At 57.4% G+C, this 17,203-nt stretch overlaps 1 protein-coding gene across 5 annotated transcripts in view; it reads right to left on the bottom strand.

Annotated features, from left to right (window-relative positions):
- PAK6 (p21 (RAC1) activated kinase 6) overlaps positions 1 to 16,892 on the bottom strand; it is a 34,031-nt gene extending 17,139 nt beyond the window's left edge. Inside the window, exons 1-3 of one of the 5 annotated variants that reach the window (XM_057722032.1) lie at positions 16,572 to 16,892; positions 15,706 to 15,778; positions 5,961 to 6,078 (exon numbers count right to left, since the gene is read on the bottom strand). The gene's annotated coding sequence lies outside the window, so the exon portion shown is untranslated. Of the gene's footprint in view, positions 1 to 5,960; positions 6,079 to 6,589; positions 6,967 to 15,705; positions 15,779 to 16,372; positions 16,521 to 16,571 lie in introns of those variants that run through there. The other 4 variants (XM_057722029.1, XM_057722030.1, XM_057722031.1 and 1 more) reach the window with 4 other exon arrangements.
- Positions 16,893 to 17,203: the final 311 nt, after the last annotated feature.

Raw genomic sequence — 17,203 nt, 5'->3', positions numbered from 1 at the left:
TAGGTATCCAACGCTGCCAGGTCACTGGGAGTCAATCACCTGAGACCCGTGTCCTGGGCACACACACGAATGCCCAGACAGGGGCCTTCACTCGCCATTCCTAGGTCTCCTTCTTCCACCCAGTTTCCCACCTTCTGACAAGCCCTAGGGCCACGGGGCTGAGGGAGAGCTGGTGCTGAGTCAGCCATGAGGTTAAATCGAATTGGGCCACGGCCGCCTTTAAAACTGCCATCCGAGAAGCTCCATCTCTTTGCATCCACACTCCGTTCACCTAGTGGGAGGGCTTTCCCTAAAGAAGATGCTTTGGAGGAGGGAGAAGGAAGGAGGAAGGAGGAAGGAGGAAGGAGGATGCTGTTCCCTCAGAGAGCCAGTCCCTGCCTTTCCTTCTGCCTAACCTGACAGAAATGATGTGGGCCTCAGCCACTGAAGTAGAGATGGGCAGAGGCAGGGTGTCAGTTCTGGCTCAGGGTGACCTCCACTGCCCCAGCCCCTCCTGTCTGGTCTGACACCTCTCCCCAAGGGAGGCAGATGCTGGGGAGTCTTTCTCAGGCTGGGATGCATCTTTACAACTGAGGAGTACTTTGAACATTCCTATTCTGAATGGCCGAGGACAACACCTTCCAGCAGACAGGCTGGCCCATGAATGCCCAGAGAAGGATGCCCATCGCTGGGGAGGGGAGAGCCCTGCCCCAACCAGTTTGAAAAGGAAGATCCCCTGGCACAGTTCCTGCTGAGGCTGCTTCCTCCAGGCAGAGCCTGACAGGTGGGGAGCAGGTCAGTTCCTGGCAGAGGCTCCTGGGGGAAACGCTGCCACACCCAGTGAAACTGAGGATGGAGCTAGTGGGAGAGTTCAGGGAGCCACAGGCCCGGGGTCACTGAGGGGTGGGACTATCACGTCAGAGGAGCAGGAGACTCCAGAGAGAAAGGGAAGTAACTTTTCTTGAGCACCTACTACACGCCAAGCCCTATCCAAGCACCAACTAATTTAACCCTCATGACGACACTGGGAGGTAGGAGTTATTATCCACAAATTTAGATGAGGCTCAGGGCGGCTGAATCATTTGCCCAGGTCACAGAAGCAGGAAATCACTGAGTTGGGGTTTGAACCCAGATCTGCTTCCAAAGCTCTGCTCCGTCCACCATGCCCACTCAGAGGGATCAGGCTGTTATCAATCTCCTTCCCAGGGGTCTCTGTGAATAGGAAGGGGGCCGGGCAGTCCGTGCAGGAGTGGGTGGGCCAGGGCCAGCTCCCTCAACCAAGATTGCTAGGTTCTTTCCTGGGCTGATCTGTGAGTCAGAGGCCAGGGGAGACGGGCGCTGCTCTGACTTGCAGGCTCTCCCTTACTTTGTTTGGAACTAGGGATTGTTTGTTTGGGTTTTTCGCCCTGCAGTGGTGGTGGGGGGTGGGGGGGGAGTGTTTTAAAGCGCTTGCGTTGGCAGCTGTGACATCAGGGCCAGGCATACGTGGAAAGAGCTGCAGAAACAGCAGGAGAGTATCTTGCCCAGCACAGGTCCACGTCCCCTCAGCAGGGTCTCAGCTTGCAGTCAGGCTGCTGGCAGGCCTGGCTTGGGGAGTGGCAGGCAGAGCTTTGTGGCTAATGCCAGTGCGCCACAGCAGGGTGGCGTGTGGGTGGCGAGGGCTCCCGAACCAGGCACTGGGGCTCGGCTGGTCCAGGGTCCACAACAGGGACAGCAGGCAGCTGCGCTGGGTGGGTCACCTCTTCAAACTGCGCTTCGTCTGGGAGAGGAGACATCTGTCTGCCAGGGCCTGGGGCGCCAGGCCCTCCAAGCTGTTGGGGCCCCACCCACCCAAGGCCATGGGGAAATGAATCTGTGCAGATTTCCAGTAAACGCTGCCATCTGAGGCAGACCCTTGGGAGTGAAACTGCCTGTCCCAGACATGCTCCAGGACTTCCAGAAGTCCTCTTGGGAATGAACTTTGGGGCCCGGCTTGGGCCAGCATCAACTGTTTTCCTAACCTGTGGCCTCTGCTTTTCACCAGAAGAGCTGGTGTCCGATGTGGTTTCCTTGCCACCGAGGCCCAGTTTCCAGTGAGTTTTGGCTGTTCCCAGATATCGAATTCCTTTCAAGGAAAGAACACTCAGCCCACTGAAGGGATTCACAAGAAGGCACTACAGGCTGGGAGGGTGGTTTCCAGAAAGCAAGTCTGAAGGAGTTTGCCGCCACTCTGAGGGGAGCAGGACTTGGTTGGCTGTGTAAGTTCCTGGATATTGTAAACTGCCTGTTAGGATGAGACTGGTGGGATTCCCCTCCAATTCCAGATGACTTGGAAGAGAGGGCAGCTGTACCCAGGGCCCTGCTCCCTCCGAGGGCCAGGGAGTGAGAGTGGGGTGTACCCCTAAGCTCCCCATGAGGGAGGTGTGGCTGGCTTGTCGGGGCAGAGCACTGGCTCAGTGTGGACCCAGGGCCCAGGGTTTCTAAGTTTCGCTTGTGATCCTGGCCCACTCTTCCTTTCTAGGCCTCAGCATTTCCAGGGGCGACAGGGGAATGGACTCATTCACCTCTGCCAACTTCTCCAGGTACAGTGAGGAGAGAAACAGCATCTCTCCTAGTTGGACGGGCCATTTGGGTATTTTTAGTAATTGTCACTCAGGGAGTGCCTGGTGTAAGCCCCAGGCTCTGGGCTGAGCATTTCACACACACAATCCTCGCCGCAAGCCTGTGAGGTAGGCCTATTATTGTAGTTATTTGCCCAAGTGGAGCAGCAAAGAAGGGGAAGACCCCTGTCTAACTGACCCAGATGTGAACAAGGTTGCAGTCAGCTGTCACCTCCCACCACCCCACCTTGTGTGAACCTCAGACCCACGTGAGATGCTCCGTGACACCGAGGTAGAGGTAAGCCCCTGAGTCCTAGAGCACTTACAAAGGTACCCCCACTCCTGCCACCATCCAGTCACAGAGGGGCCAGCGGCGGGCCCTGTCACCTCCCAAGCTGGGCGCTTTCACCCAGAGGTCTGCTGCCCGACCTCTTCATAACGCCCTTTGGGAACTGGCATCCTGCACCCTTCCATGGAGAGGAATGTGCCTTGCAGGCCCCTGGTTGAGAATATCCTGGACAGAAGCCAGTCTTTCACTGGAGTATTCTCATCAGCCAGGAAGATTTTTTTCTCAATTTTTACTTTCTGGAGTTTGTTTAAATATGAAATTATATTATTCACTCATTTATTCAATTTGTTGTGCATCTGCTCTGCTCCGGGCTCTGGGGACCACAGTGAACAAAATGAAATCCTTGCTCTCATGCAGTTTAACTGGCTTTTCCAAATAGATGTTGCTAGACCCCACTCTGACCTCTGACCTGCACTGCCCACTGTGGGACTTGCTGATGGGGTGTGGGCTCCCCTTCACCCCTGCCCAGTTTTCAATGCATCGGTGGTCTTCGCGACAGGAGCTCGTCCATGCCCTGCTCCAATGCATTCAGTGGTGGGGGGCTGCTTCCCCTTTTGGAGACCTCTGCCCTCTGTCCCTCTGTCCCCTCACAGCTCATCCTTGGTGTGGGGCTGAGCTCTGTCCTCCCTCAGCATCCACCAGGGGTCCAGGCCTGCCATCTGCCCTCTTCACGTGACATAAGAGCTGGCACCCCAGCACCCTTCCTGTCCCCTAGAAATACACCAGGGGAAGGGCCTCAAGAGAATTTCATTTGCTCTTCTGCCCGGTTGCCCCCTGCAGGGTGGTAGGTCCTAGACCCAGGCCACAGGCTCCGTAAGATCTGCCCAGGGCCGCTGTGCTGAAGTGCGGGGCACCCCAGCATGCAGAGCAGTACCCTGAGGTTCTTCTGCCCACTGGAGAAGCCCAGAGAGAAGCCGAGGGTGCAGGGGAGAGGGCACTGTGCACAGAACATGCCAAAAGGTCTGGGTTCCCCACCTTTGTCATCATTCCCACACTACAGGTCCCAGTGAATCCCCGGGGGAAAGATAATGGGGCTGTTGTTGAAAAGGATATGATAATAAGTCTCATTCAATCACTTGTGTCAACACTCCAGCTGAATAAGAGGCCGAAGAGCCAGGCTGGCCAGCCAGGGAAGGTCAATATTGACTCAGGCCCGCTTCTTGGGCCCAGCTCCAGCCTGCAAGTGCTGTGCTGCTGTCCAGCAGTGACTCAAGCCAGAACAGCCCTCTGACCTCTGTTCATTGTACTTGGAATCCTAACCACTTCCCCAGTCCGCAGCACTGGGATTTCCTGGGCGTGGGATTATCTCCAAGGGAAGAGTGAAGAATGGGAGGGCTGCAGGCCAGGCACCTCTTCACTATCCCAGATTTTCAACAGCCTCCACATATAGAGGCACAAGTCTTCTTCATAGAGTCCTCAGCGCCTAGCCAGAAAGAACCTCTAGAGTCCCAAGTCACAGGATTAAGTCCCCTCGTCACAAAAAGATTATGTTTTTACAGCCCTTAACTTTCTATATCTCTGTATTGTTCCCCTCCTCACTCCAAGTTTACAATACTGCAGTGACATGGGCCAAACCTGTTTTACTGGGCGCGTTTTAAGGATGGCAAGTGACTGGGCAGAGGAAGGAGGAGCTAAGAAAGGGAGCCTATACATACACGTGCATAAAGTGCCTAGCACGTGTCAGACACTGTGCTAGGTGCTTCTCTTTAGTGCATTTAATGGTCACAACTCTACAAGGCAGATTTCATGAACTTAATTTTACAGGTGAAGAAATTGAGGCTCAGAGAGAAGTAATTGTCTGAGATGGTGAGTGTGTAGCTGGGATTCAACCCCAAGCTCCAAGCTCTTCCACCATGCCTGGTGCACCCAGAGAAGTCAAATGACCTGCCCCAGATCACACAACTACCTTGGGCAGAGATAGGACTGGAAGCCTCAAGCCAGAGTCTCTCTCTGCCCCAGCCTGTGCCAGTGATAAGTGTGTCCAGGGTCACCTAGGAACAGGTGAAGCCGTGTGATAAGTACAGAGCACGCTGCTGTTTCTGCCTCCAAACCTGGATTCCCTTCCAGAATTGGCCCCTTCCCTGGGCCACCTCACTACCCACCCTCCACAGACACTCTGCCTTTACTTTATTCCCATTGCTTTGCTCTAACATCCTCCACTATCTCTTGCCACATAGCCAGACCATTCTCAAAGTTCTCCAAGATAGGAGGGCTCAGGTAGCTTAACCTTTTCCAAAACTGGAGGCTAGGCAGGTAGCCTCCTGTTGGGGCTGTTCTCTTTTATCAGTTATCACTGTGACTTCTCACAACTGCCCTATGAGGAAGGTATAATCACCCCCATGTTAGAGATAAGGACATTAAAGTTGGGAGAGAAGTAAAGCAACTTGCTTAAGGAATCAAATGCAGAATTTGAACCCACCTTTTTTGGGTTCCACATGTTGTCCTATTATGGCCTGAGGAGAATTCACAGCAGAACTCACACCAGCATGGGGCAAGATACAGAAAACCAGCCTACACCCTGGGAACTCTTCACGTCTTAGCCTTTAGTGTTCCTAGCAGCATCTCCCTCCCAGGTTGGATGCCACTCAGTGGGTGTGGGCAAAGCTGGAGAGATTTTAGCAGGTTGGAGGGCTGGGGAATGAGCTGGCAGGCTGGGATGTGCCAAGCTGGGGCTGCCTCCTGGCCGGCTCAGCACAGACACTGGGCCTGCTTCCACCCTTCCTGTTTGGGAGCCTCTTTCCCAAACAAGAATTTAGTGCACTGGCCTTGGTGACATTGCCTCACCCCAGACAGACATCAGACTTGAGGACAAGCAGAGGCTGGGCCAGGAGCCAGGGCGGGGCATTTGAAGCCCTGCGAGCCTCCTTGCCAGCTGAGGCGGTTAAAGTAACAACGCTCATCCACTAAGGATGGAAAAAGGCACCCAGAAGGGACCACTGCCTAACAGTACCGTGATCGGACCAGCCCAGGAGGGCCACCCCGTTCACTGTCCCAGCCCGTCCCTCACGGAGGTTCCAAGAAGGCCCCTGGACACCCTCGCAGGGCTCACTCACCTTCGGGCTGCTTTCCCCGCCTCCTCTCTCTCCGGACTCCTCACTCTTCAGTGGGCAGAGCTCTCGGGCACCGAGGAGAGGGAAGACTGGGGACCTTCCCAGGCCAGTCCTCTGAGGCCTGGGTGGAAACAGATCAGACATTCATTGTAGAAAGTCACGTAGAAAGTGTCCGGGCGGGTTTTGCGACTGGCCGGAATCCAGAGCATTCGGAACCGCCCCCCTAGCTCCCCCGTCCCCCGCCGCCCGCCTCCGACTGAGCCACCTTCTCAGGTGCGAGCGGAGGCGGCCGGCCCCCCGCAGGGCGCACGGGGGTGAGGGGACAGTGGGCTCAGCGCTTCCGGCCGCCTCGCTCCGACCCAGCGCGGCCAGCGGCCCCGCCCCGCCCGAGGGAGGCGCCCCCTGGGCCGAAGCCCCCCGCCAGCCGGGGCGCGAGCGCCGGGCGCACACGCGGAGGGCGGTCCGCCCCCGGCGCCGCCGCCGCGTCCCCTCCGCCCGCGCCGGCGGCCGGGCACTTCGGAGAATGAAAACCCGGGGACCGGGGCCCGCGCGTGCGGGGCTGGGGGCGCTGTCGCCCGCCCCGGCCCCGCCCCGGGCAGGGCTCGCGGCCGCCCGGTGGTCGGGGCACCCACCTGCCGAGTGGAAAGCCCCCCGCGCTCTCGGAGAGGCCGCGGGAGCCCGGTCCGCCCTCCGCCGGGAGGCGCCGGGAACGGCGAGGAGAGGCCGCGCTTACATGCCGGTGCGGCGCCGGCTTCACCTGCCGCGAGTTTGATTTCGGGGTGTGGCCTCAGGTAGGACACGGCGGACGCAGAGCCCGGGAAAAGTCGCCGAGGGGCGCAGGGGCCGCGGCCAGGAGCCTCTCTGCTCGAGGGGCGCCCCCCTTTCTCGCCCCCTTTCCTCTAACCGCTCGGCTCCAGCTCCCGCCGGCCCTTTGCCTTCCGGTGCGGGTCCCGGCCGCCCGCTGTGACCTACACGTGGCCCCTCGGACCCGGGGCTGCGGCGTGGAGGCCTGACCTGGTGGGTCCGCCCAGCGCCTCTGTGTAATTAACTCCTTAATTTGCATTGCAAACGCACACTCGGGCGGCGCGTGCCCGCCCGCCCTGGAGAGCCCAGCTGGAATCCTGAAACCTGCCACCTTGGCCTGTCCCCTCCCATCGGGACCAGGCCCTGAGACGGTCTTGGGGTAGCCTCCCTTGTACAGGCAGGAAAGCGGGATTTAAAGAGAGTCCTGTTCCCTTGTCAGACCCTGCTCAGTTCCGAGAACCCTCTGGCCTCATGATGGTAGGGCACCTTTGGGGAAAGAAAGCTTCCAGGAGCCTTGCACCCCCAAACAGAGGCTGAGGCATGGTTCCAGAGCCAGCATCTCCTAGCTGTCCCCAGCAGTGCCCTGGCCTCGGATGAGGATGGCTATCGCAGGTGGCTCGCTGTGGGCTGCCCTTTGCCCTGCTGCTTCTGGATTGGAGGGTGGTTTCTCCTGTGTCTGTGTATTGTGGGGGAGGGGCAGGGGCCCTCTGTCTCTTCCCCAAACAAGGAAGTGAGAAGACTCCTGCTGTCCTTGTGTCCCCAGAGAGGGCTGTCCAGCTGAGTGCTGCGGGGATTCTGGCACAGAAATTCAGTATATCTAGACCCCAAATGGCTGCCCCAGAGGAGGCAGTGGAGGAAGTTTTGTCACTGTTGGGCACCTCAGACTTTAGTTACCGAGGTCACTATTGCCATGTATCGTTTTTGTTCACTGATTCTTTAGACACATCAGTGGAAAGAATTTGCATTATAGGCTCCATTGCTTATGCACGGTTTACTCCAGGCTCCCACCAAACAGAGCTGAGGTGGCCAGTGGGACTTCACTACCCCAAGCAGGCCTGCGCCCTGTCTGGCTGCATCACAAAGCCCTGATGTCCTCAGCCTCCTTGGGGAAGGCGTGGTGGTGCCAGGTGGAGATGCTGGTTATGGGAAGCGGGTTGTGCTGAGTTCGGGGGTGGGTACGGGAATTGGTTGCTGAGAATTTGAAATGAACCAGGAACCAAAGCTAGAATGAAATGCATTACGTTATTGAACCTAGAATCAACACCCTAAATTATTTTTTACTGACACACACGAATTATTTTTGTTTGATACAGATACCTTATATACCAAAACCATAGCTCCAAGCAGTACTTTTGAACTGTTAAACTACAATAAAGTGTGAACATTAGAATATTATCAGAAATTCGGTTTGAATTCAGGCTTAGGTATTCCAGAAAGGCTACACACCAAGTCTCCTCCTTATCCCAAAGGGAGAGAGTCTAGAGAACCTTGGGGAGTCTCTCACCTTTGAGAGCTGCAGTGGGGTTTGGGGCCTTAAGAGAGACAGAACTCCCAAATAAGACTGACTGAGGAGGTAATGACTCCCCTGTCACTGAATGTATTCAAGAAGCAGATAACTGTCAGTTAGATATGCTAGAGAAAAGGTTCCCATAGTGGATAGCAGACTAGACTAGAGGGGCTCTTGGGTCCATCACAACCCCACATTTCTGCACTTCCAGGTGGGTCTACAGTGGGTTGGCTGCAGTGAGTTGGGTGACCCTCTGCATATTGGAATGGCTGAGATGTGTAGCATGGGTCCTGAGTGATTAATTTCTGTGTGTGACCCTCCCCCCTTCTCCATCTTCCTCTGATCCACACCCAGCTCAGCCTTGCCCAGGAAGAGGGGGCAGAACAACAGTGTAGGAGGTGGCAGGGGCAGTCTAGGGACAGCTGCGCCTCTAGCATCCACATGCCTCCTTCTGGTCTATGCCCAGGTTGCCATGCCAAGCACAGCGAGAGGGACCAGGCACACCCTCTTTTGAAGAGCCTTGGCAACTGGCATAGGCATTCTGGTTGAGGGAGTTGTCCATGCACTGCCATTACACAAACTGGGCAGGAGTGTGGGACAGGCGCACTGAGAAGTGGCATTTCACCGTGGCTCTGGCTCAGCAATGGCTCTCGGAGCTCTACCAGCTCTGGTGCATTGGTCAACAGGCCTGGTCTGGGAGGGTGTCAGGGAGGGGACTGGGGCAGGGCAGGCACTTCCTGGCTCTCGGTCTGTGGCTGTTCAGGCCTGTTGTAATATCTGAGTACCTACAGCCAGGGCTGAGAGCCCAGGTTAGGGCCAAAGAGGAAGGATACAGATTGACTTGTGGTTTAGAAACACAAACACATTATCCTTTCCCCGCACCTTTCTGCTCTGTAACTTGATAAGCTTCCTCAGGGTCCTTTCTCTGGATGACTGCCCTTCTCTAATAATAGTAATAATAATGCATGCTGATTATTGAGTGCTTCCAATGGGCAGGCCCCATGGTAAGCCATTTACACATGTCATCACTCAAGTCTTCGCAACAACCCTGGGACAGAAGTACTATACTGTTGTTATTCTCATTTTACAGATGAGGAAGCAGATGAGGCTCAGGCTGGTTAAGGAATCAGCTCAGGGTCTTGTAGCTATTGAGTGGTAGAGCCAGAATTTCAACCCAAGTGTATCTGTCCCCAGTCAGTTCTCTTAACTGTGCTCTGCTCAGAGGTCCCTGGTTCCAGGGACTGTCTGATATGATTTGACTGTGTGGGGTCAGGTCTCTGGGAGCCGTTGGTAGGGGAGGCGCTGGTAATTTGCCTCTTTGTGACAACTCTGACTGCCACCCAGGAAGGGTAAGTCATGTGACACAGGCAGGTGGGGGATAATCTCTCCTCCATTTCTGACAAGGGCATGAGGACCCTCACACAGCACTGGGTATGAGGGGCAGAGGGGGTCTCAGTTTCCATCACTCTCTCACTGAGTCACAAGCCAGCACCCTACCTGAAGTCCCTGCATCAAGCTGTCTGTTCTTCACAGACCCAGAGTGTGCCAGGCAGCATCAGGCCCACATGCAGGCACTGCTGGGGAGGTGGGGCCTCACACCTGCCTGCTACCTGGCTGGAGGAACCCCTTGGGGCCTGGGCTCCACGGAGGGAGCTGTCTGCTCACCTTGAGCCCCCAGCCCTAGAAGAGAGGCACTCTTTGGAGAACATCCCTTCCTCCCCGCCTCTTCCAGGCGGTCCCACACTGTCCCTTCCTGCTCTTGCGGTGGCCTGGGCTGGTTCCCCTCACCCTGATGGGACTATCCATCTGTCTGCTGATGAGGCTGGGAGGCCGGTGCGAACATCTGAGGGTCTGGAAGCACGAGTTGCAGAAGCTGAGGTTGCCAAGCCCTTGGGCAGGAGGGAGGTAGAATCCAGCTGCAGAGACCATGGGTTCCTGCACGATTGGAGCCCTTCTGCCTTTCTAGGCTTCCAGCATGGCTCAGCCTTAGTTTCTTGATGTGTATAACAGGAGAGAGGGTGCCCCTCTCCCTTGGGAAGGTGGTAGAATGATGAGGTTTAGAGCACTGGGGTACAGGGGCCCCAAGGAGCAGCACCCCCAAACAGGGTGAGGTTCTTGGCCCCCAGCCCTCACAGCTGCTGAAGGGACCAAAGAGGAAACTCCCCTCCCCTACGCCATGCATGCACACAGCTGCCACAGGGAGCAGTGGAGTCCGGTTTAGTGTGCCATGGGGGCAGAATCCCAGGATCCTTCCAGTAGAACTTGCTACTAAATCAACTCAATAGGTATATCCATTCCAGATCCTGGAGCGAGAACCCCAGCCCCAGCTGGCAGCACTGTCTGGGCCCAACTAGGTGTTTGGGAAAAGTCCACTGGACTCCCCTGCTTGGCTGCTGGACAGATGTGTCCTTCTGCCACCCTGAACTTCAGCAGAAGGAAAAGACCACACCCAGAAGCCTCCAGGCTCTTTCTGCCTTTTTCTCAAGCGTATATATGTACTAGGCTTCCTATGCCAACGATAATACACAGGCCTGTCTTCTCTAAATAAAAACTGACACTGGGGGCTGAACTTGCCTGATAGTCCCAAAGGGACCTGGTGACCTGGATGAGCCACCCAGATGCAGGGGCCACTGTCTGCCCACCTCAAGGGGCTGAAGCAGGGTCAGGGCAGGCTGTGGCACCCTTCCCGGGAGCATGGAGGCATGAGCTGCACTGGGGAGGGTGGCAACAGAGCCACCTCTGTGCTAAGGACACTCATTTTAGAGACATGATGAATTCCTTTAATATCTTCTCACTGTGATCACTTCGCAGCCCCTGCTCTTAATGGGCTGCAAAATTCCATCCAAATGTCTGTTGCTGGCAGTTTAGCTCTCTGGCTGACATTTTTGCTGGTAGAAATAACAGCTGGAAGCTTCCTGAATGGAAACCCTTCATTGTCCTTTCCTCTCTGCTCTGAGCCTCCAGCAGCTGCCCCCAGTCTAAGGCCGGGGCAGGCTTGTGACTGGAACCCACGTCCTGGAGCTCAGGGCCTGACTTTCAGAAAGGACAGGTGAGTTGGGGAAGTGGAAGGCTTATGCCAGACCAGGTAGGAGCTCCAGCCAGAGCCCAACGAAGGAAAGAGTCTGAGGAAGCATGGTGTTGACTGACCAACCCCAGCCACAGCCCTCTGGGAGGAATACTTGAGCTCTAAATGCACAAAGTTCACAGGGCTCTGGGCCATGTGGCCTCTTGGGAGCATTGAATCTTGCTGTAGAGCTTGTGGAACTCCACCTTCTGCATCTGCCTCGGGTCAGGGTCAGAAGGCATGACCTAACTGCCACTTGGCTGGGCTGGGCTGTGCTTAGAGGGTCCCAGGGTAGGGGTGGGGCAGGCAGCTACCACCATCCCTTCTCAGATCTTTCCTTCTTTAGTCTCTGGACCACACCTTGACTGCCCTGAGGTGGGCCTTGGGACCTCCCTGTGAACGCTGACACGCAGGGTCCTGGTGTGTGCTGCCGCGCCCGCCCCAGTGGCTGGTGCTGGGGTGATGGACCATCTGAGGCAGCCCCTCGTCCTGTCTGACCATCCTCTCCTCTACAGGAGCCCTGCATGCTTGCTAACCCTGGCCTTGCATTCTTTCTCCACCTTTCCTGATCCCTGACACACCATCTTCCAGCAAAACCCACTATAGTGGAATATAAAATCCTTCTTGTCCAGCTTGGGCATGGTGATAGGGAGACCGATGACAGACGACAAGCTGCCTGCTTCTGGGATCTGCCCTCTGATGGTGGGCGTTTAAATTCCTGCCTAGGGTCATGGTATATGACCCCGGTAAAAAGACCACCTGAAGTAAAGGGTCTCCTGTGTGCCTCCCACTCACAGAGTCTGCCCCAGAACCTCTTTCATTCCTAGATACTATCATCATTACGCCCTCCTGTGGCTTAAGACATGAACAGGCGTATGTTTAAAATGTAAAATACTTCCTGGGACAGGTAGAACTTGAGTCTATCCATTTACAAATTAGCTGGATCCGTTTATCGGAGAGTGGCCTGGTCCCAGGAGTGGACCGAGCCTCTCCTTGGGGGCTCTGGTGAGTAAGCATGGGCTGAGGTGGGGCTCCAGGCCAAGTGAGATGCAGGGGGTAGGGGAGGGCAGGGCCCAGCCCTGTCAGGGCAGGAGGCACAGAGGAGCAAGGGGACCTGTCTGTCCTCCTGCTGTGTCAGGCCAGTCTGCCTCTCTGAAGCCACCTTGTTACCTGGCAGCTCTCACATGCCCCTGCTTAGGGGCCTTTGCTGTTGCTGCCGATGGAAAGGCAACCTGGACTGGGAGGCGGGGACCCCCAGGCCTGAAACTGACTCTGCCACCAGTTAGCTCTGTGATCTCAGGACCCACTTTCCTTCTCTGGGTTCCGCTTCCCTCTATGAAATTATGAGGGCTGCATTAAACATTCTTGGGGCCTCACTCTGGCTTGAGTGTACTACAGCAATGCGAGGTGGCCGGCTCCTTTCGGGGGCAGCCTTTCCCTCCTCTGCCCTCCTCCCCACCGACCCGAGGCTGCACTCTGGATGCACGACTGGTCCGGGGCCCCCTGCACCCTCTGTGTCTCCTCGCACAATTCCATACGGAGACTCACCCGAAGCCGAAAGAAAGAAAATAGAGGTTGGAGGCTCCAGGCCAGGACTGAACCAGAGAACCAGTCCTCCTGGTTTTAACCCCAGCCACTGCTGCAGCACTCAGGATCCGGGGCAGGCAGGCAGCAGGGGCCTTGAGCAAGGTGACTGATTCATTGCTATTTGCCCTGGGGTGAGAGGGTTGGGTTCCCGCTGCAAGGTGGGGTCAGAGACCAGAACGAGGAACCAGCTGACCTGAGCTTCCTGGGCCTGCTTCTCTGAGCGTGCAGGGGCCCCCCCTTCCAGGTGCTGGGCAGCCTGAGTGTGCAAGAGAATGCAGCCCTGCCTCCACCCCGTTAGCCAGAGGCCCCGGGGTCTGAGTGCTTGGCAAACTCGGGCGAACCAGAACCAAGCAGAAAGGCGCCAGCACTGGCTGGCCGAGGCCGCACTTCGAGGGGGAAAGGTTACCACAGAGAAACCACAGGTGTACAAAAACGGTCGTCAGCGTCCCTCTGGAAAGTCTCCACACTGCCTGTTGGGTCATGGCGAGGCTTTATTGAAAATGCCGGCCCGCGTGAGTGTCCCTTTGCTGGGGCTGATGTGGCCCCATGCGGTCGAGGGAACCCATCCCCATCTCCACGCTCATTCCCCACAGAGCCTGAGAGTCTGTTCTGCTCAGCTTTCCTTTCCACTGCTCTGTCGAGGGCTGTAAGCTCCCCCAGGGCAAGGGCTCTGTCTCTGTTCACCCATCAGCACTCCCACCCACCCCTGCCCCCATCCTGCCACCAGTGTTTGTATTCAGTAGTCTGGCCAGTGCTCTTCCCTGCCTGCAAGCGAGTGACCCCAAACAAGGTGCCAATGGCCATCACCTAGTCTGCCTAGAGCCCACACCTTGCCCAGAAAAGACAAGTCCCCCTTTATCCCACACCTCACACCTCTCACCTTAGCCCCCAGTGGGCCCTTGGGCTGAGCTCAGAAGGGGCAGCTTCCCAGGACCAGTCGGCCTGTTCACCCTGGGCAGAGGGCCAGCCCCGCTTCAGGAAGCTGAGAGTTCTTCCCCCTTCCGAAGCTTCCATTCTCCATGCTCTATTCCAACCCATTGGCTAGTCCACTTCTTTTAGGGACAGGCTGCCGAAGGACCGTTACTGAGGTTTGCTAGCACCCTTCCTACTTCCCGAGTCTCCTTCCCACTCAGGTGTAGAGGGCATTCTACAGGAAGGACTCTGCTTCCAGCCTCTGGTCAACTTCCCATGAGTCCTTTCTGCCCTCTGCACACAGGACACGGTGCGCGGATGTGCCTCTGGGTGAGGAATGTGGTCTCTCAGGGTCTCCGCCTCCTCCCTGCCTGGCCCTCCCACTGGGGCTGTAGGTATAAGAAAGCCAGCATCCCTGAGCCCTCCCTGAGCCATTTCCTCTCCTCCTGGCTATGCCCTGGTCTCTGCCCTCTGCTGCCTCCTGGCCCAGCCAGCTGCCGCCCTGCTGGCCTGCTGTTTGTCTGGTGCTCTCCAGCCTCTGCCCCTCTGCCCCAGCTGGGCACCAGCTGCTGCTCGGCCCTGCATACACGCGGTGCTGCCAGGTTCGGAGTGGCCTTGTTCCAGGAGGCAGGAATATCCCCACAGCTGGTCATCGCACAGCTAGTAAATACCCCCACTTTCCTCTTCCTGGAGCCAGGGATGGGGATTAATTGAGTGGGAGACACTGGGGCTCCTCCTGACTCAGGTCCCATGGGCTCTTCCAGGACAGGATGCGTTCCTGGTCGTTCCTGGGAATCGCACAGAGTGGGTTTGCCGTGACTGGGGGCCCCAGACCTGCCTGCACCTTTCCTGGTGCCTGGCACATCCCAGGGGGCTCAGCTCACTAAGAATGTCTGTCCTTGGGGGGACTGAAAAGTCGATGCAGTCGCCATACACCCCCCTTGTGGCCACTCTCAGGTGCACAGAGCTTTCCACCCGAATCGGGGCTCCTGGAAGGCTTGCTCCTGGTGCCGACCCCTCTTGACTAGGCACCTTGGTCACCAGGGCTACCAGGTCTGTCACTCCTGAGCTGCCGAGAGGACAACTTGCTTGGCCCACAGGCCTTATTCTCATCTAGATAAGCTTCTGTGAGGCCGAGTCCCGGGTCCAACGGCCCTGAGGGCCAATGCAGCCCAGAGCTCAACCTCTATTTCAGGAACCCGGTTCCCACCAAACCACTTAGGGAAAGACCCCAAGCAGGACGCTCCGACCTTGGTGTGTGATGCCAGAGAAAGAGCAAACTACACTGAGTGAGCCTTGCTTCTTGGTGGGGCCCCAGCACTTTATAAACCCGAACTCACTGGGCCTGAAGTCCCCGGAGTCTACCAGGTCATTAACCCTGCAGGGGGTCTGAGGCCTGTAAGGAGACATGGTGCTCTCAGCCAGGCAGCCCCCTGAAGCCTGCCTGATGCCAAGTTTCAGAGTCAGAATCTGTGCCAAGTTAAGCTCAGCGTAAGGGCGTGACTTGGATCCTGGGACCCAGCGGATGCTCCACAAATATTTGTGGGATGAACACATGAGGGGAGTGTCCCAGAGGTGGTGGGGCCTCCTGGAGGGGCCTCCTGGTAGCACTGGCACGGCCCAGCAGGAAGGGGAGGTAAAGGCAGGAGTAGCAGAAATAAGCATTTCTCTCTCTGGCCAGGGAGCCAGACGCCGGCTTGGATGGGGTGGCTTCAAAATCCATCCGGGAAGGGAGTGGCAGGTCAGGTGGGGCGTGGGGCTCCTTAGCCCAGGAACCCACAGCTGCTGCCCTGTCCCAGATGGTGGGCAACCTGGACACCTCGGCACCCCCACGCCCCTGGGAGGCCCACGCCGAGCGGCAGCAGGGACCTTACCTTGGCCGTCTTCTGGACCCTCAGCTCCCCACTGCAGGCTGGTGCTTGTCTCTAGCCCAGGAAGTGGCACTCCCTTCAGGCAAAAAAGAAAAAAAAGGAAAAGAAAAAGAAAACCTTAGTGCTTTTCTCGCCCAGCCGCTTCTCCTGGAAGCTCCTGGTTGGTGTCGTCCTGCCTCTGCGGGCACACAGCCTCCTCCCTCTGGCAGCTTACTCACCGGTGCGCTGTGAGGCTGCCAGCTGTGTGGGGGAGGCGGGGGACCCACACCGCTCGGCCTGACACACACCGGAGCATGCCCTGTGGGGTCCGGGGCCCGAGGGGCCGGCCAGAGAGCCAGGCTGATCAGAGGCCCCGCTGGGTCCTGGGTATGGGGGGAGCGGAGGCCTGGGCAGCATCCTTCCCAGGGAGGCACCCGTGAGAGCTCGGCGGAGGACACACGTAGGTATTGACTGGCACTGCATAGAGACGGACAGAATTCCTGGGAGGAAGCTGATTCCTTAGTGCCTTAGCGCTGAGGGCTGTCAGAAGAGGGGGCAGCCCAAGCACTGCCCGGGCCCCCGTCGTGTTGGCGTCCATCCTTGGACCGCTCCCTACCCTGGCAGCCCGCCGTGTCTCTGTCCTGTGGACTCAGGGGGGTCTGGGTCTGTCTGAGCTGGAGCTGCTTCTCACCTGCTCAGGCCAGGTGCCTGGTGTCCTTTTCCACAGCACCCATCTTGGGGTGTGGGCGGGCCCAGCATTAGCCAGGATGAGCTGCTGCCAAATCCCCCATCCCCAGCTCTCTGCTGGCCCCACGGCGGTCTGCTCTCTCACACACACTTGCTCCTCTCACACACACACGTGGGGCCACACCCAGCACAGAGCCACCTACCTGCCCAGGCCAGCCAAAGCCAATCCAGCCTCGTTCTCCAAATGCCACTCTGACTCTAGGAGCCACTCATTTACAGAAATATCCCATTGGTGATGAGTTCAAAGCCAGCCCGGGAGGACTCCAGTCAGCATGGGCCAGACTCCCCTTCTCTCCCAACACCTCCAGAGGACAGGCAGCCTCATCACCATATCTGCTATTGCACTTTGCCGGCTGACGTCTCTCCCCGGGCACCTCGGGCACCCACAGCTCCTTCCATATCCTTAGCGGGTGACTGCAGACTCGTGGCAGGTCCCATCTTCTTTGGAGCCCCAGGTAGGGAGGGGAGAGCTAAAAAGGGCGGGACTCAGGTGCGGCTCCAAGTTTCCAGCTCCCAAAATAATCAGATGCGAAAGGGAAGGAAGAAACCTCCAGGCCAGTGGGTGACTCAGTGCCCGTGGGCCGGCTTAGTCACCTGAATGGCTGATCGTAGCTCCTGGCACATCAGGCAGGGGACGATGCCCTCCCCCCTGCTGCCGGCAGCAGGCTGTCAAAGGGAGCACGGCCAAGGAGCCCCAGCTGGCCCAGGGCTCCTGGCAGGCGGTACCTGTTGGCTCCGGCCTCCTCCCCAGCAGCGCACCCCTCCTCCACCGAGT

The sequence above is a fragment of the Hippopotamus amphibius genome, chromosome 2 (genome assembly GCF_030028045.1).
Source record: "Hippopotamus amphibius kiboko isolate mHipAmp2 chromosome 2, mHipAmp2.hap2, whole genome shotgun sequence".
Taxonomy (NCBI): Eukaryota; Metazoa; Chordata; class Mammalia; order Artiodactyla; family Hippopotamidae; genus Hippopotamus; species Hippopotamus amphibius.
Note: the sequence above shows the minus strand (reverse complement) of the source record. Positions and strands in the feature narration are given on the sequence as shown.